At 36.9% G+C, this 20,792-nt stretch overlaps 2 pseudogenes; both read left to right on the top strand.

Moving 5' to 3' along the window:
• Positions 1 to 3,153: 3,153 nt before the first annotated feature.
• Positions 3,154 to 5,542, top strand: LOC112823327 (non-POU domain-containing octamer-binding protein pseudogene; annotated as a pseudogene).
• A 5,154-nt stretch (positions 5,543 to 10,696) lies between these two features.
• LOC112822984 (mitochondrial import inner membrane translocase subunit Tim23 pseudogene) lies at positions 10,697 to 11,355 on the top strand (annotated as a pseudogene).
• Positions 11,356 to 20,792: the final 9,437 nt, after the last annotated feature.

A 20,792-nucleotide genomic window follows, 5' to 3' on the forward strand; every position in this document is an offset into this window, starting at 1 on the left:
ATACGCTCAGGTCTAACTTTAGCAAGAGCATATGGTAACAAAGTGATGAATGGGCAAGAGGGCAAAAAGTCTAGAATTGTGGATAACGGTTTAAAAAATTACTTTTCCTACAGTACCCGAGTTAAAAACTACTGAAATCCTGAAATCAAGAGGATGGAAATTGATGAGGTATTGTGATTTCTTGAAAGTAGAGTTTGAAGCAAAAGAGATGAGAAGGATTTTAACTCAGGGATTTGGAGGAGGTGTTAAACTAATAATTGATACAGGAAATATGGGAAGACAAACTGGCGTAGAGAAAATTTACGAAGTCTGAGAAGTACATTTCAGTTAATATGATCAGTAGTAATTATCTGTTGGAAGAAAAACATAAAGCAGCCTGTAAGTTGTTATGGCCTTCTTGTTACTTCTTCCAAAATGAGAGACTAACCTACCACAATGGGCACAAAATGGCAAAGCAATGAAATCTGAGAGATTTTCAGTCACAGGAACTTGAAGACAGAGTTACACAGAAAGCCTAATGCACCCTTGTGAATATATCCAGTTTGGAAATAATTTTGTAATATTAAGTATATGTCATTCTTCCTCTTCGAAGGAGCCAGTTATAAACCATATATTTCAATTTAGCATGAAGAAAAGTTTTATGACAAAATACTAAGAGGTAGAAAACATTCAAAATCAGACAGAAAGGGTTAAAACAATAAATAGTCCCTATTAACAGATGACAACTGATAGACCAGAGTATGTTATTTGTATTTTGTTGCATAGAATGACTAAATTAACACTTTAAATTCTCATTTCATTGTATTGCAGAACATCTTCTGAGCTAGTCTTAAAAATGTTCAGATATGTATTGCAACTGAAGCAGAAAGAAACTAATCCAGGCTGCTTCATGTTGGTTGGTATGAGGGCAGGTCAGAGTCAACCTTTGGATGTACATTAAAGTGCTTGGCATACTGTCACCTATTAGTTATTTACTAGCTATGACAAGCATAACCAAGATCAAAAACTCTGAATCCATTATTGCCATAGATTTCCCATTCCAGACACTCAAGAAAGTTACATGCAAATCAGACAAGACCAACAGCTGCATTAGAGTTCCTCAATTAGCCCTTTCTGATCACCTGAAATAGTATATGTGTGAACTGCAACAGCTCTTTTTTCATCAACTATGAGCCTAGGTCTCTGGCATTCTTTTCCTGCTGGCTCCCCTCCACCTCTTGTTTGGCCTCTCAAGTTTGAAGCCAATCTGCTTAAAGAAAAATTGATTTAAGAGGAGTCCAAAGAACTGACTTCAAAAAATAAACGTCTTGAAGAAATCCCAAGACTTTGGCAAATGGATGCGAAAATCTTCAGCTTCTCTTTCATGGTTGAAAACGAACTCTCAACTAACTCTTAACCCTGCCAGGTTGTTCCTTAACACATCCCAGCATCATGATATAATAACATCCTTAGCTTTGACTTTGAATATTTGTACTTCTCTTCTTTATCATTTTTACAATTTGGGATAGGGTTTGAAGAGGCAGGTGGCAAGCTTCCTATTGTAATGGTAATATCCCTCTGTTGATGCTCATTAAATTTACTTTATAAATTGAAACTTTTTAACAAATTAATGAGCAACCTGAGAAAGTCATTTTACTATGAATTTTAACATCATTGCTAGAACTCAGATTATCTTAAACATACAAACCATTGGAAAAGGCCCCAATGACTCAAGACACCTGGTCTGTGTTTCTACCTTTTTTAAAGCAATATGATATTTTCTGAAGCTCTATTATGTCATATGTATATAGCCTATATCTCTTTTGGAATTTTATCTCTACTTTACAATTGCTGAACCTCAAACTCCTGCAAAGTTCTCATTTTGAAGACACTTCTAAAGAATTCTCATATGACTTCATAAAAAAGTCTGATGATGTATTACTTTGGGCTTTTTTTCCTCCCACTTCTGGGTCCCCTGTTGTTGTACCATTTATACACTCTCATCACACACTGAGAAGTGCACTGTCTTGAGGTTACTGCCACCATATTTCTGTAAGCTGCTTCTGTCTTCTGCCTTTCCCTGTCAACTCTCATGATTTTCTACCAAGAACTATAGCCAATTATCTTTGCTTTCTAGCAGGTGTCACCATATCCTGTTGAATACCACTGCTAATCCTACTCTGATCTTGAGGAGCCCTTATGATAGAATGTCCTCCGGCAAAGCGATCAGTTACTCTCGCCATTTGTTCTTCAGATGTTCTTTCAAAGTGGTTCTAAGGCTGCATATCTTGTTCTCTAATAACTAAGGACATGTCGGGGAAACCACCATTTTAACCCCATGCAAAAATTTTATGATTGCCTCTCTTCCTTTCTCATCATTCTCTTAAGATATGAATACCTGGGATACTAAGCCAAGAAACAAGTCTGAGTGAAGCCCACCTCGCCCAGCAGCACCTATCCATTACAATAATAAACTTTATACGTGCTAAAAATTTAATCTTCACAACTCCATTGGGAAGATACCATTTTGGTTACCACTCTAAAGAGATGGTGGTGTACAGATGAGGAAACTAAGGCTAAAAAAAGTAACTCCCCAAATCATCCAATGTTTAACTGATAGATCCTGGATTTAAATCCAATCAGTCCTATTGCTGACTGAAAGCTTTAACTATCATATGTTACCCTACTATCTGCTGCCCAATACAAAAAGTCCCAGCAAGAGTAGGTAACATAGGGAAAATGCAGGAGGATAATTGAATAACGGTAAGTTACTCTGTCCTCACGAGAAAGACCTGTAGCTCTGAGAACAGATAGGAGGCTTTATATTAGTCACAAGTGAGGGAAAATTGTCACCTACGAGACAGGGTTGATAGCTATGTGATTTTGGATATTAGACAGGGAACAAGAGAGATGTTTAATTAGTAGAAGCAGCATGGATGGAAGACATTAGATCTCAGAACAGAAGAGCAGTTTTGTTAAAAGAAATGACAGAGCAAATAAAAAATATACATATTATTACTTCCCTAAGGCGCATAATTTCCTTCCTCCTATAATTAGCCTTGGACTAGTCAATAATCCCAATTTTTAATTCAGGGAGATACACAAACTGAAAACCACAGTTGCATACTTTTAAGTAAAAATATTTGTCAATAAAATATCATATGTGAGGCTCTTTTCTCGGGACGGTAGAGGCCGTGTAGCGTCGCCGTTACTCTGAGGAGAGAACAGTCGGTAGAGGGGTGCAAAAATGCAGAGCAATAAAACCTTTAACTTGGAGAAGCAAAACCATACTCCAAGGAAGCATCATCAGCATCACCACCAGCAGCACCATCAGCAGCAACAGCAGCAGCCACCACCGCCACCAATACCTGCAAATGGGCAACAAGCCAGCAGACAAAATGAAGGCTTGACTATTGACCTGAAGAATTTTAGGAAACCAGGAGAGAAGACCTTCACCCAACGTAGCCGGCTCTTTGTGGGCAATCTTCCTCCTGACATCACTGAGGAGGAGATGAGGAAACTATTTGAGAAATATGGGAAGGCAGGCGAAGTCTTCATTCATAAGGATAAGGGCTTTGGCTTTATCCGCTTGGAAACACGAACCCTAGCGGAGATTGCCAAAGTAGGACTGGACAACATGCCACTCCGTGGAAAGCAGCTGCGTGTGCGCTTTGCCTGCCATAGTGCATCCCTTACAGTCCGAAACCTTCCTCAGTATGTTTCCAATGAACTGCTGGAGGAAGCCTTTTCGGTGTTTGGCCAGGTGGAAAGGGCTGTAGTCATCGTGGATGATCGAGGAAGGCCCTCAGGAAAAGGCATTGTTGAATTCTCAGGGAAGCCTTCTGCTCGGAAAGCTCTGGACAGGTGCAGTGAAGGCTCCTTCCTGCTAACCACATTTCCTCGGCCTGTGACTGTGGAGCCCATGGACCAGTTGGATGATGAAGAGGGACTTCCAGAGAAGCTGGTTATAAAGAACCAGCAATTTCACAGGGAGCGAGAGCAGCCACCCAGATTTGCACAGCCTGGCTCCTTTGAGTATGAGTATGCCATGCGCTGGAAGGCACTCATTGAGATGGAGAAGCAGCAGCAGGACCAAGTGGACCGCAACATCAAGGAAGCTCGTGAGAAGCTGGAGATGGAGATGGAGGCCGCTCGCCATGAGCACCAGGTCATGCTAATGAGACAGGATTTGATGAGGCGTCAAGAAGAACTTCGGAGGATGGAAGAGCTGCACAGCCAAGAAGTGCAAAAACGAAAGCAACTGGAGCTCAGGCAGGAGGAGGAACGCAGGCGCCGTGAGGAAGAGATGCGGCGGCAACAGGAAGAAATGATGCGGCGACAGCAGGAAGGATTCAAGGGAACATTCTCTGATGTGAGAGAACAGGAGATACGGATGGGCCAGATGGCTATGGGAGGTGCTATGGGCATCAACAACAGAGGCGCCATGCCCCCTGCTCCAGTGCCAGCAGGTACCCCAGCTCCTCCAGGACCTGCCACTATGATGCCAGATGGAACCTTGGGATTGACCCCACCAACAACTGAACGCTTTGGCCAAGCTGCTACAATGGAAGGAATTGGGGCAATTGGTGGAACCCCTCCTGCATTCAACCGTGCAGCTCCTGGAGCTGAATTTGCTCCAAACAAACCTCGCCAATACTAATAAAAATTTCAATGTCTAGTTTCCCAAAAACCCTTAAAAGAAGGACCCTTTTTGGACTAGCCAGAATTCTGCCCTGGAAAAGTGTTAGGGATTCCTCCCAATAGTTAGGTCTTCCTTGCCTGTACTACTCTGAGGGAGTTTGCTGGAGGCTGAGGGCAAGGGAGGGGCGATATTTAACAAATCAGTTCTGTGTGGTATATCGTTTAACTAATTGATTTTGTATGGTGCCTTCCTGAAGTCTCATGTGATTGTTGAGGGCCTATGGGGGGGGGGACCATGGCAAAATGGATCCAGTTAGAGCCCCCATTAATCTTCATCATTCCATTCTTTGTCCATCCTGTTCTATTTGGTTTCTCATTATACCCTCCAAACCCCAGAGACACTGCCACATACACCACAAAAACAAGCATCCCCCAATGACCTTAGCCCCATTGTTCCATTCACTCGCAGGTTTGAATTCAGGCAAATGTCCACAGAGGTCACAGACAACATACATACGGTTCTGTTATATCCCATATATTACCCCTTCATGTCCTAAGGAAGACATTTTCTCTTAGAGATTTTCATTTTAGTGTATCTTTAAAAAAAAATCTTGTGTTGAGTTGCCTCCCATCTTTTTTCTTGGGTTAGGACAACCCAGGAACGGCCCTTTTGTGTCTATGATGTTGCTGTTCACAGCTTTTCTTGATAGGCCTAGTACAATCTTGGGAACAGGGTTGCTGTGTGCTGAAGGTCGGACAGTAGCTCTTAGCCTTGCCTATCGTAGGTAGTTATGCTGTGCATTTTTTTTATTGGTGTACCATGTTTGATTTGTCCCTGATACCTTTGGAGTTTTTCTGAGAAATGGAGCAGTAATACAGCATCAACTTATTAAAATACGTTTTAAGCCTTTTAAAAAAAAAATCATATGTCAATTGTGTAAGACTGTGAATTGTGTAAGACTGATGAATCATAGACTTGTACCTCTGAAACAAATAATACATTATTTGTTAAAAAAAAAAAAAGAAGAAGATAGTAGGAAGGGAAAAATGAAGGGGGGGAAATGGGAGGGGGAGATGAACCATGAGAAACTGTGGACTCTGAGAAACAAACTGAGGGTTCTCGAGGGGGTGGGAAGATGGGTTAGCCTGGTGATGGGTATTAAAGAGGGCACATATTGAATGGAGCACTTGGTGTTATACACAATCAATGAATCATGGAACACTACATCAAAAAAATTAAAAAATCATATGGGCACTGTTAACTGAAGTCTTTCTCCTGACTATATAATTGTTCATAGGAGAGAGTCTGTTTCATTCAAATAATTGCTTAAAAGAAACAATTGAAAGAATGACCGATAAATCTAAGAGTAGTGAACTAGGAAATGTTGATTCTCATTTGCCAACTTTGAGAGACAAAGCTAAGTTACTGTTACCTATATATATTCACTTCTTAGATAACAAATTTTCGTGTCTAGAATCTGTTAAATATCACAGCTGACTATTTTTTCAATACCCATTGAAAATGTAGAAGGGATGTAGATGTATAGACACTGTTATTATTTTAGAAAACAAGGCTCATATTCAAAATATTACTGCCCCTAAGTAATACATGGTATATACAAGATGGTAAAGTGGCCAGAGACTATATCATAATGGGCAGATAAAATCAATATTTTTATATTTTCATGGGTATTCAATGGAAAGAAACAGAAGAAGAACAGAAATTCTGGTGTTGGCAACCAATACAATTTAGAAATTCGTTCCAACTATTTGTAACTTGAAAATCAGACTTAATTAAAACACTATTCTGAGGGGAAATATAAATATGTCTATTGGAATGAATAAGTGAAAAAAAGACAGTAGTCATGTGCAAAAAAAAGTCACACCCCAGAGTGAACAAAATTAGGGAGTATTAAATGTCAATATTAAAGCTGAAGACAAAGACAGAAATAAATTTTCTTTAATCAAAGAAAAAGGAATAAGTTATTTTCGTATAACCAAATAAATTCAAATGATAGACTAAAGTCAATTAAATCTAAAACTGAAATAATACAAGAAGGAATAATAACCTTAATCTGAAATAAAGAATTTCTAAATATCCTTCCATATTGACATATCATTTGTTTTTTGTTATAGTTGGAGCTGAAAATTATCTGGCTATGAATGCATTTATTTATTCATTATGTAAAGAAATACATAATGAGATATGTTAAAAGGACTCTACCAGGTACTAGAGATAAAATAATGGAAAAGACTACACCCCATCTGTAAGAAGCTTATAGTTTAATAGCGCATTTCAAAACCTGTGTTCTACATAGAACCAATTCTGAGAAAAATTAATGACAAATATTTTGAAAATATAGTGTTCCATCATCAAATAAATTTGGAATTATTGCTTTCACTCCCTCTCTTATATATTTTCTGATATGTCAATTAGCATCTTCTTTAGGAGTTAAGTTTTAAAAAGCAAAAATAAGAATACTCAAAATGATCCTTAAAAGTCCCCTAAATCTTCTAGAGGATACAACATACATGGCTAAATTTATAGCTCATGTTGGAGGAAAATATATAGTCTAAATCTATTTCATTGTTTTCTTGGTAGAGGATCACATGAAATGTTTGGCTTGAATTTAGAAGCCAAATTGTGTTGAAAATGTGTATCTTTAAACATTAGTTTCATATGCAACATGGCCAGATGCTCCCATGAAAAATGAGTAGCAATTTAAACCAGTTCAGCCAAAAGCAAATTCCTTTTATTTTGGATAAATGGAGAGGATCAGTAGGCAGAATCACCTACAATATTTATGCCTTCTTTTTTCTTATATTTGTTTTTATGGTTGTTGTTTTACTTTCTTGTTTATCTACTTTAAATTGTTGAAATCTTGCAAGTTGCATATTTAATGAGACTTCCCTTTAATGAGAACTATTTCTGCTTGCTTAACATGATGTTTTAAGATTTTACTTGACCATGGAATTCATGTATGTGTGTACAGCACTGATTATTCTTAGAAATGGTGTCCCACAGAACTCAGTTACCTGGATGAACAAAGCCAATGTATTTAATGAGCAACATGAATTTGCTGAAAAATAGTGGGAGAGAAAAGAAAAGCTAGGTTTTATATTTACTCCTAATTATAAATAATTTTAATACTCTTTGTGTTACTTTGAAGTCCACAATTGACTGATACAAATATAGCCAGCTGATTTTGACAGAGGTGTAAAGGCAATTCAATGTAGAAAAAATTATCTTTACCATAAAGGGTGGTAGAAAAATTGGACAATCACTTGAGAGGATAGAACTTCAACATATACCTTATACAAAAAATTAACTCATAAAGGATCATAAACCTAAATATAAAATGTAGAACTCCTTAATTTTTAGAATAAAACATGGAAGAAAAATCTCTATGAAGTTAGATTTGGCAGTGAGTTTTAGATATAACATCAAACATGTGATCCATAAAAGACAAAAAAAATGATAAAACATTACATTATAAAAATGTAAGACTTTTGGTGTTTAAAACTACTGTTAAGAAAATGAAAAGATTAGGGGCGCCTGGGTGGCTCAGTTGGTTAAGCGACTGCCTTCGGCTCAGGTCATGATCCTGGAGTCCCGGGATCGAGTCCCGCATCGGGCTCCCTGCTCAGCAGGGAGTCTGCTTCTCCCTCTGACCCTCCCCTCTCTCGTATGCTCTCTCTCTCTCTCTCATTCTCGCTCTCTCAAATAAATAAATAAAATCTTTAAAAAACAAAAAAAAAGAAAATGAAAAGATTATGCACAGACTGGGAGAAAATATTTACACCTCATATATTCTATAAAAGAGTTTTTTATCCAGAATAAATATAAAAAATAACACTTAAAACTCAACAGCAAGAACACAAATAATATATTTTAAAAGGAAAGTACCAAAATCTAAAAGATCTTTTACCAAAAATACAGAGATAGTAAAAAAACATATGAAAAGATACTCAATATTAGGTAAATGTCAGTAGGTAAATCCTAATTAAGACCATAAAGATAAAATCATTAAAAAAATTTGAAAAGTGACAATATGTCCTACTGATGAAGATATAGAGCAATAAAAATTCTCATTCATCAATGGCAGAAATGCAAAATGGTAAAGCCATTTTGGAAACAGTAAGTTACTCTAAAACTAAACATGCAGTGATTGTGTGACCCAGCCATCACATTCCTTGTATTTACTCAAATGAACTGAAATTTTATGTTCACAAAAAAAGCCTATGTGCAAATGGTCCTAACTGCTTTAATTATAATTGTCAAAAACCAGAAACAACCAAGAAATACTTAAAGAAGGTAATGGAAAAACAAACAGTGATACATCCATACCTTGGAATAATACTCAGCAATAAAAAGGAATAATTATTTACTCATGCAAGGACATGAATGAATCTTGAATGCATTTTGGTAAAAGAAAGATGCCAGGCCATTAGCTAATGACTGACTGGTACAGAAAAATGAAAGCCAGGCTTCCACACCATGAGTTGGGACAACTGTGGAAGCAAAATTTTTACTCTGGAGCTCTCCTGAGGGATTAGTCTGTGGCTAGGACTTTGCCCAAAATCTTGTTCTTACTTGGATTTTACCCCTTCCTTTTCCTGCCTCCTTTTGTTCATTTCTAGATTTGCTCCTGAGAATACTTCTTTAATAAATCATATATATATATATACAAATCCTTGTCTCAGTATCTGCTTCTAAGACAGTAAAATGAACTGAATTTAGAAGCTCTCTCTAAAAGTTCCTTACTGTTTTACTTACTGAAATTGAAGTCCACAGAGTATTCATTCCTTTGCAGCTCTTAACTATAGTTAACAATTAAGAGGCTTTATCCAAAACATTTAGCATATTTTTTGAAAAAATGTAACTTAAAGATTGTTAGCAAATATAGACAAAAAGTAATTTTTGTTTTAAAACAACTAAATTTGTTCCTTAATTTGATAATTCCAAGCATGTAATTAATGATCCTTCAAACTTGAAAATGGGAAAAGAAATCATAAAGAAGTTTTTGCAATTTTTCAATATGAACTCCTAGATTCCAAAGCAGTAGATATCCTTTCTGATTTTCATGCAGGATAATGAGGTTATAAACAACAATGGAAAATACATGAAACTTAGGCAAGAAGCAGTGAAAATAAGGGTAAATATGCCCAACCTGTCCACTTAGTTTTATTTTCCCTAATATTGCTTTAAATGATCATATATAATTTATATTTATTTATTTTAATACTTATTGGTTTATATTTATTTAAAATACAAAATAATTTGTATATGTAAATTGGTTTGATGAATATTCAGGTAGTTTTAATATGGAATGGAATTGAATGAGACATAAAATATTTTATTTTTAAAGATTTTATTTATTTACTTGAGAGAGAGAGAGAGCTCACAAGCAAGGGGAAGGGGCAGAGACGAAGAGAGAAGCAGACTCCCTGCTGAGCAGGAAGCCCCACATAGGGCTGGATCCCAGGACCCTGGTATCATGACCTGAGCTGAAGGCAGACGCTAAACGGACAGAGATACCCAGGCACCCCTAAAATATTTTAGACAATGTGATGAAAACTATGACATTTAGTTTATAAGCAAGCTAGCAATAACTACTGTTTGATGGCATAGATTAAGCGATATTAACAAACCTCAGCAAATAATTATTGGTGTGAAATCTAGGCACATTGTTTCTCAACGTGTCATCCTGGGAAAAAATATGAATCTGGTGTTTGAACAGAGATTCTGATTCTGCCTGTCTTGTGTGGAGCTGTGGTGTCCGCATTCATATCAAGTACTGTGGCTGATTTTTGTGCATTCTACTGGTGAAAGTCCAAATACATCTGTGTTGACAATTTAATTCTTCTTCAGTTAAGACCACTGTCATACCAAGTAAAAGAATCCTTATGGTTATCTACATGAGTTGAGAAAACCTTGTTCCTTCCCAGAAGGTCGCCGTGTTAAAGAGGCAGTGGTAACGCGGGTCTCCCTGCTGTTTCTGGGGAGCAGCGGCGGAGCAGACGAATCCAGCCTGAGGCGGCGGTGAGGAGTGGACCGGCAGTTTGCTGCCCCACCATGGAGAGCGGCAGGGGCCGCGGGGGCGGGGGGGGGCGGGGGGCGGGAAGCGGGAACAAAACCACCCGGGGATTGGCCAGCTTTTCTGGAGCGGGCCGGGCAGGTTTCTCGCCCGCGGATTTGGCCGGCGCCCCGGGGACTGGTACGAACCCTCTGTCTCCGTATTTAAATGTGGATACATGATTTCTCGTTCAGGATACAGATGAGTTTATCTTATCGATGGAGCTAATAAAACTCGGGGCAGATTTGACCTGGACTTCTTTACCATTGGAGGATGTTGTATGACAGGGGCGGCATTTGGGGCAATGAACGGTCTACGGCTAGGATTGAAGGAAACCCAGTACATGTCCTGGTCCAAACCAAGAAACGTACAGATTTTGAACATGGTAACTAGGCAAGGGACACTTTGGGCCAATACTGTAGGTTCTCCGGCTTTGCTCTGTAGTGCATTTGGTATCATCACTGAGAAAACACGAGGTGCAGAAGATGATTTTAACACGATAGCAGCTAGAACCATGACAGGCATGTTGTATCAATGTCCAGGCGGTCTTCGAGGGGTAGCACGAGGTGGTATAGCAGGACTAATGCTTACCAGCCTCTACGCACTATATAATTACAGGGAGCACATGAAAGGCTCCTGACTCCAACAGTCACTCTGAGGATTTTGACACCTTAGGAGTGGAGGACACTTTAGTAGTCATCCAGATCAATTTATATGTCAGTCTGGAGTTACTCTTTCTTCCTACAATTAGTTTGAAAAATTGGAGATTCCAGTTTGCTGTGGTGAAGATCATGGGTTGACCAGGACTGGCAATCCTTCTAGCCAGAGTTGAAGCCAGAACCCTCTGGTAGCTGAGTAATGTGGTTCTCCCCTACCCCATGAACCGGAAAACTACTTACTCACAGAATTCAGGTCATGATTGTTGTCAGTAAGGTATCCCCACATTTGTTTACTTAATGATCTGAAGCTGTAACTTTGCCTTGTATTCCCAAAAAAAGGTGAAAATAGAAGGAAAAAAAAAGAAAACCTTGTCCCTTAGTACATTTGGAAGAGATAAAATCATGACATTATTTTCAACCTAAAAATACAGAACCCCAAGTTATTGCAAATTTTGTGTTACTAACATGTTCCACTTTCTATTTTATAAAAACTATCTGGTTGTACTGCAATTGGTTTACATTATAGTATCTTATGGCCTTGAACCACAATTACTACTTTTAGAACATAATTTAGCAATATTATTATATTAAAATTCAATATCTTTACAGGTACAATCAATTTAGTATGCGTGATTTAATAATTTATACAATTGGAATAATTTCATTTGTGTTGTTAGGAGTGCTATTCAGACACTTCGTTATAATATAGTGTGTTCAAAGTACTGATTTATGACTTCTGAGTGGTTTGTCCAAATTAATGTGAAATTTGCACTGAGTCGTTAAGGTTTTTCTCTGTTACTTGGTAACCAAAAAAAAAATGTTTTAATAATTGCATATCATAAATCATTCACTTTCTAATAATAATAATAAAAAAACCCTAAACTCTTTGTGGTTCCAAATACAGCAGTTGTGATCTTCATGAGGTTTGAGTGTCAGTGGAGAGAGCTGAACACAAAACAAAGCCAAGGCTAGCCAGGAAAGCAAGCGGGAGTTTTCCAGACAGATTTTTAAGAGGTATTTTTTTTGTTCCCAGAGGAAGAAAAGTGTGTCAGCCGGAAATGGGACGCTTTCAGGGATTAAGAATAAAAAGAAACTAGGCAGAGAACTCCTACAAGAGTGAAAAAGGATAGAGAGTAAATGATTATTAGTAACATAACATAAAGCTCTTTGCTGTTCTATTTTGCTTGGCTCCTCACGCTTCCTATCCAGGAATGTCTCCAGCTGGACTCTATTTACCAAAATAAAACAGTTGTTCAGCGAAATTATGCCAATACCCTGGGGGGAGGAGGTGGGATCATTATAACTGTATCGTCTGTGCAAGGTACTGTGAGGACTACAACTTATGATTTAATCTTTAGAGTAGTCTTCATAGCCTCATGGGAGATAGAATTTTGACAGCTCAAACCCTCTTTCTCAAAATAATCCGAACAATCCATGAACCAAAGTTTTCCCTATTATTCCCCTTGAGGTGCAATTATCACAAAGTCCAGTTTTAGTCCTTGATTAAAAAGTGAAATTGAAGGGGAAAAAAAGTGAAATTGGGTTGTATATCTAACAATCAGGAAATAGAAGTGAAGGAGAAGTTCCTGGGTAGTGTGGATCCCACTCAGGATGTAATGATTAGTCTTATGTGTCAATTTGAAAAGGCAATAGTATTGGTTATTTAATTAAACACTAATCTAAGTGTGGCTGTGAAAGAATTTTGTGGATGTGGTTAATTAACATCTGCAATCAGTTAATTTTAAGTTAAGATTACCCTCAATAACACAGGTTGGCCTCAAACAATCAGCTGAAGGCCTTAAAAGCAAAAAGCTGATTTTTTTTTTTTTCCAGAGAAGAAATTCTGCCACAATGCAGTATCAAATACTGGCAGCATTTCCGATCTCCTGATATGCCCTATAAATTTCAGACTTGCCGACCGCCATAATCATGTGAACCAATTTTTTAAATCTCTCTTTTCTTCTCCTCTCTGTATGCATACATGTAAATGTATGAGTATACGTATGTGTGCAACCGCATATTGGTTATGTTTCCCTGGAAAACCAGGACTCATATAAGTAGCTACTTAAAATGTCAAATAATTATATATGGTAACCAGAAAAAAAGCATTGTGAGCTCTCTGAACACACGTTAATGTCACTGAGTATTTTGGTCAATATAAGGAATAGAGTTGAGAAGGATCAACAGCTGACGCGTTTTGACAGGACTGGAGAGAATGATGGTATTGAAGAGATGATAAGGGAGCCGTAGCTAAGACACACAGATAGGTTTTCCATGTATCTTTGACAGTAATGAATGGTACATAATATCAGTTCCAGGTAAGGAATGCTCAGTACATTCAAAAGAATGAAGAAGTCAGAGAAGCATGGAAACATTTGGAATTACTAAGTGTCATAAAAGCAAGATGACAGAATAAAGAACAGACAGAGTATATCATCATTGAACTGTTTTATTTTCATTTTCAAAAAGCTATTAGCTTTTATCTTTACATTGAAACAACAATCTTAGTCTTGAAAGGCACCTAGTGAAGTCATGTTTTCTATTATTGTGCCTTCAGATAAGTTTTCACCTAAATAGAATCTCTTTATTTTATTCTGTCTATAAAGAGCAAAAGACATTCACATGTTTCTTTGGTTCCTTCTGTCTGTGTTTAATATTCTCATCTTGTCGAGATTATATTTCAGTGGTTTTCATAGTGTAGTCAGTGGATTCCTGTGTGTCTGAGATATATTCAGGGATCCATAAGGTCAAACCGTTTTCATCACAATACTAAGACGTTATTGCCTTTTTTCACTGGTTGTACTGATGGTGGAAAATGAATTGGTGAGGAAAAAGCACGAATTGAAATTATGCTCCTAAACTACAGTAGTCCTTTTATTTTTTACTTCTACACATTCACATGAAAACACGTTTTACTTAGGAATGTCCTGATGAAGCAGTAAAACATTAATTATACTCAATCTCTATCCCTGCCTATGTGCTTTTTAAAATTTTTTGTAATGAAATGGAAAGTACACATAAAATGTTTCTGTCATGTACTAAAATGTAAGAGTTATCTTGAGGAAAAGCACCTGGGCAATTGAGTTGCTAGCTGAACTGGCTGCTTCTTTTGTAATGGTAAATCATTCTTACTTGAAAGAATGACCAGCAATCAATGGTTATTCAGACTGGGGTATTTGGCAGACTTTTCTCCCAAAAGAACAAAGTAAGCCTGTCATTTTAAGGAAAACAACTGACAGAATTTATGGCGAAGGATAGAATTTGATCTTTTAAGTGAAAGTTAGAGTTTGCCACTCTGAGACTTGCTAATACTTAAATTATTTTCTGGTAAAATGTGTAGTGATATCAACAAAAGTAATTTCCCACATTCCATAGTAAAATGTGACAACATTTGGAAGATATGCATAACAATGAACTTTTGCTTTTCAAATGATCAGTGATGATGTAACAAAATCAGTCCAGAGTAAATTATGCCGTGAGAGTGCAGGAAAGACCACAGGATTTATTATAATACTCCCTAGATATGATACACGAGACTCTAACTTGTTGGTATGATATCAAATAAGAAATATTCACACTTAATCTGAAAAGGCTATTGATATATTTCTCACTTTTTCAATGACATTCAAGTACCCTGTCAATCTTTTTCCAACAATATAAGTCTTTTTCAACTACATATTTCTTCATTAACTTCAACCAACACAACATAGAGTCACATATTGAATGTAGACACACCTATGACAAGCCAGATATCCTATAAAACCTAAACACTAAAGAAATTTGAAAAAAATACAAAACAATTCCAGTGTCTTTACTATTTGTTTCTATTTTCCAAAATAGTTGTATTATAAAAATATTATTTATGTTACCATATCATAGGTTAATTTGAGACATATATGAGAAATATATTTAAAATTATTGTTTTAATATTTAATATGGTTAATATAAGTAGAGAGTACCAAAAACAAAACAAAAAGAGCTCTTCAAAGCAGTAAAAATTAATTGTATTAAAGCTCTACCACTCTGTATATGTCTTTTCAAAATGCTATGTGATGAAATAGCACCTATAAAACACTTCTAATAGCACCTATAAAACACTTCTGTTATATGCTAAGCAGCAATTTTGAGGTTCTAATTGGATTCTGAGACCAATAAGTTTGAAAATATCCCATGACAGATTATTTTTTCAAAGGACATAGATTTGTGCTGGTTTCCATGTTAGTGTCAATATTTATATATAGGAATCCCTTGCTCTCCAAATGCTACCTGGTTAAATTTGCATAAATTCCCAAATCCCTTGTTATCTACATTGTTCCTATTTCTTACCTAAAACTCAAAATTCAGATATATTTGGATGACAAAGTCATCTTAACTCTCCATACTCAGTCTTCAAATCCTTGCTATCTGAAATAAAGAACAAAACAGATTTGGTGATTAAAAGTAGCTGTGTCACGGGGCGCCTGGGTGGCTCAGTCGTTAAGCATCTGCCTTCGGCTCAGGTCATGATCCCAGGGTCCTGGGGACGAGCCCCACATCGGGCTCCCTGCTCCATGGAGAGCCTGCTTCTCCCTCTCCCACTCCCCCTGCGTGTGTTCCCTCTCTTGCTGTGTCTCTCTCTGTCAAATAAATAAATAAAATCTTAAAAAAAAAAAAGTAATTGTGTTTTAAAACATTGCATTGCCTATTATCCTTTCACTAGTTTAAGATCATGGTCATCTATAGTCTTGTCTGCCCAGGCATTCAAGTTCTCCAAGAATATTGCTTTGCAATTCAGTTCTATTGGGAGGCCTGTTTGGAATGAGTATCTGTGTTCATCCACAAGGATGACCTCCCTTTGGCATTTTTGATGAGGTTGTGGCAGGCACCTGCTATCAGGTGAATTAGTGAGCCCATCCATTGTTATATTTGGACAAAATTTTCTCAATCCGTTTGATGCCCTTAAGCAAAAAAAGCTATTAACTCTAGAGCTGCCAGTTGCAATTTATCACTAAGGGAATTGGAAGTCAAATCATTCAGAAGAGTGAAGCAGATGCTCGTGGAGCAAGAAAAGAAGGAATGAGAAATGGGGAAAAATTTGTCTCCTACTTTTTTTTCCTGGTCTTTTTTCTTAAGAGATCGCCTATGTCTTTTTAAGATCTCCAGTAGAAATCACACTGTCATAACAGATTAACTATAAAATTATCAGTTGTACCCTCTGATCTGATTGTTACTTCAAAGTTCTCTGCTTAGGGATCCTTGCATAGAGATTACATATAAATGTGTGAGGTAAAAATCATTTTTGTTAGGACCTCAAGTTTCTCTTTCTTCTGGTTTTCTTGTTTTCTGCTTCCATCCCTGACAATTACTTCTCACAGGTTCCTCTTTGTCATGTTCTCATTCTCCAAGGTACTGTCCTTGCCTGTGTTTATTTTTAGCATATATAATTTTCCCCATTGCTTTCCGCTGCACCTATGATTTTAATTTCTATTGTGCACTGGTAATTCCCAAATGTGCATGTCTTACTCGGACTTATCTTCTGAGACAGAGATTCATTTTAATTAACTGCTTACTGAACATATCCTATTGTTGCCATATAAAGTCAGAGACTTTGCAAACTCAACATTGAATTTGACAGTTTCTCCCCAAAACCAACTCTTTCCCTTCTACCCATTGAGTGGCTTCTCCACCTGCCTATTTACTGAAGAGGAAAACAATTGAAACCCTCCTTGATATTAACAATTTCTTTCTGTAAAACTTCACCTACCCCATACTTTTATTTCCTAACAACTGTTAAATCTGTCTCATAAATATATTCTGGATAACCTTCTCTCCAACTCCACAAATTTTCATTATTTCTCACCTGGACAATCAAAGGGAGACTAGGTGATCCCCCTGAGTTTAGTTTCCTAATTCCCTACTCCAGTTTTTTATATTGCTGCCAAACTGATTCTCCAACCAAATCCGATCTTGTCACTTCCTTGATTATATTTCTCCAGTGGCCTAGCATCACCACTACAGACAGATATTTCAATCTAATGTTGTAGTGTCTTAAATAGCTTTTTATAATTATTCAAGTATTATTATTCAAGTATAATAGCGTTCTTCATTATTCAAGTATAATCTATTATTCAAGTATAATTCAAAATCTTTAAAAAAAAATGAAAATAACACAGGGGCCAAAACCATGGTATGAGGTAGCCCACAGTGTAGCTTACGTGCACACCACCACATCTCACCCTTCCCAGAGGCAAGGTCAGGTTATGGCCAAACAGTCCAAGTTTGAAACAGCAACCTAAACCAACACCAAGCCACGTTGTTCTAACCAAAGGAAGCCCAAGTATCTTCTGCAATAGAATTTCTGTGTAAGTCAGCTCCAGACCCCGGGACAGTATAGAGTATATAGTGTATTCAAGTGTTGTGTTAGTTTCAGGTGTATGATATAATGATTCAACAATTCCATAAATTTCTCAGTGTTCCTCAAGATTAATGTGCTCTTATTTCCCTTTCTCTACTTCATCCATTCCCCCTCACGGACCTCCCCTCTGGCAACCACAACTTTGTTCTTTGTATTTATTTGAGTCTGGGTTTTTTGTTGTTTGTCTCTCTTTTTTTTTCTTTTGTTCATTTGTTTTGTTTCTTAAATTCCACATATGAGTGAAATCATATAGTTTTTGTCTCTCTTGGCTGACTTAGTTCACTTAGTATTAAACCCTGTAGGTCCATCCCTGTTATTGCAAATGACAGGATTTCATTATTTTTCAATGCTGAGTAATATTCCATTGCAGAAATACCAAATTCTGTGGTCTTGATGTGGCAGTCTTCCATCTCCATCAGAGCAAATTTCCAAAGCTAATTTATCACATGCAGTCCACTGAACTGATCATGAAGAAAATAAAACAAACAAACAAAAGAACAGCCAGGTGCAGAAAAAGAAAAAACAAACCATATACAGAAGAGATCATATACCTACTGTACACGCTATAGTATGTATATGCTTACACTGGGAGCTGCATAATACCGTAACTGCTAGAAAATACTGCCTAAATAGGTAACACTGGCCCAGAGTTGGAAGAGTTGTCTTCTTCTTCTGGAATCTGAATTTTGCTAACTGTGACACAGAGCAGCAAACATTGGTGTGATCTGCTTTTGCTGTCAGCCAGACCTTATAACTAATATAGCTTATAGATACTGCTGGCTACATATTGCTCCTTCAGGAGCCTCCAGTTTAGGAAAACAAAAAGCAAAAAACAAAACAAAACAAAAAAACCCAACACCCTGGCATTCTTAAGATTTGCAAAGAAATCTTAACATATCTCCACACAAAAGATACCCCCACCACTGAGCTACATTGAAAACTCTGCAAGAGAAGGGAGTGTCCATTACCCTATTCCCGACACATACCACAGCACCTGTCATCATTCAGAATATTAATATATCTTGTAAATAAATAAATGAATACATTAATTGAAACAATACATTCCTGAAGGGTTTGAAATATTTCCAAACCACTTTCTATGGCAACTACACTCTTGATCCTTTGTCACAAATACAAGATACATTGAAACAAAGTATCTCTAACACCAAATTATCCTTTAGTTTGTTTGTTTGTTTGTTTTGTTTTCTGGGAGGCTTTGAGATGATATTAAGTTTCTAGTATTGTGAAAGCAAATTTATCAGATGCAGAACAAGACATTTCAAGAAACTATAGTAATCTAACTATATACAGACATAAAACTTAAGAGAACACAGAGAAAGAACTACAGAAGAAATGAAGCTTAAAAACAGTGGTCCTTAGAGAGTTCTTTTATTGTTTATTTATTTGGTTGCTGGTTGTTTGGTTTTAAATCACAGACTTTTAAAATCAGACTTTCACCCAGGAAAACTCTGAGTCTTTAGGCCAGTGGTGGAACTCCAGAGTAGGTATTTTTAAAAATGATAGATCTTAAGTGCAATGAATTTGGGGCAGTATTACTTTCTAAGAACATTTTTAACTAAAACAAAAAAAAATACATTTATGAATTTATTTCACTTACAGATAGTTGCATCTCTAAAATTTATCAATTTTCCTATAATACAATATCACCTCTAACATGCCACTAGGGAATAAATGGTTATTGCTTTAATCATGGAAGTCCTTATTAGGCTTTGTGATGGTAATGTCAAATACTATTTTTGCCAGGTTTTTCCACCAGTTTGCTCTTCTTTTTTTTTTTTTTTAAGATTTTATTTATTTATTTGACAGAGAGAGACACAGCAAGAGAGGGAACACAAGCAGGGGGAGTGGGAGAGGGAGAAGCAGCTTCTTGCTGAGCAGGGAGCCCGATGTGGGACTTGATCCCAGGACCCTGGGATCATGACCTGAGCCAAAGGCAGACGCTTAACGACTGAGCCACCCAGGCGCCCACCACCAGTTTGCTCTTCTGTTGTTGACATATTTCTTCTGCGTTCCAAAGGGCTATGATTTCTTCATTGCAACTTGCATGGCCACTCTGGATCCTGCTAAGAAACTTCTGTGTGATTTTTTTTTCCATTTGAATGATCTGGTCTTAGCATCCCATACTATATAATTTTATAACCAACTTAGATCTTACTGAATCTGCGTCCTTACTTTACTTTTTAGAGCAAAAAAAAAAAATACTGGCAAAAGATTTTTTAGACATGACTAAAATATTCCAAAGTATCTCAAAAATGAAAACATATTTTCTTTATTGATATCTGTCCCTTATTTTTCCTGGTGGAGCATCTAGGCATTTTCTTCAGGATAAACCGTTAAATGTTATATCTAGAAAACAAAATTTTAAATATTTTTGGAGAACTGTTCATGTAAATTATAGTTAGGTATTTTAAAAAGGAGTTGAAACCTTCTTACTTCAATGGCTCTGTCTACTTACCTTCAAATTGATTGATTTCCCTGAATAAGATAAAATATTTCAGAATACGACAAATTTGCTTGGGATTCACTTTCACATTTTGATCTGAATTTAATTAGTGCAACTGGCCATGATGAATCTGATAACTTGTGTGCTATTTCTTTTCCCTCTGCAAGGTGAACTCTTCCTCAGCACTTAGCACAATGCAGTATCTAAGTAGGAAAACTGTCAGGAGCTTCATGACTTAGTATTATTTCAACCTTGTGATTGGAGGTATTCTCATCATATGTCATGTACAAAGTTCTTTCTTTTTTGTTTGTTTCCTTCAGTTGTGAGAATATTAGATCTTTTTCAGGCATTTACTGCCCCCGTTGCTTAATAAGAAAAATGCAGAGAGATAATGCTACATATGATTCCTCAATATATTAGTAAGTCTTCAGCCCATCTCCAATGCAAAAACTCTAGACATGTTGAGCTAATTCATTTACTCCCATATCTGCTTGAAAATACCTTTTTATTCATCTGACATAGGCCTATGTTCAACACAGGCCTTCTCTTCATGCCCACACCTCATTCTTGCTGATCAA

Source organism: Callorhinus ursinus, unplaced genomic scaffold (genome assembly GCF_003265705.2).
Source record: "Callorhinus ursinus isolate GAN/ISIS: 27379988/994484 unplaced genomic scaffold, GSC_fseal_2.0 scaffold5, whole genome shotgun sequence".
Classification (NCBI taxonomy): domain Eukaryota; kingdom Metazoa; phylum Chordata; class Mammalia; order Carnivora; family Otariidae; genus Callorhinus; species Callorhinus ursinus.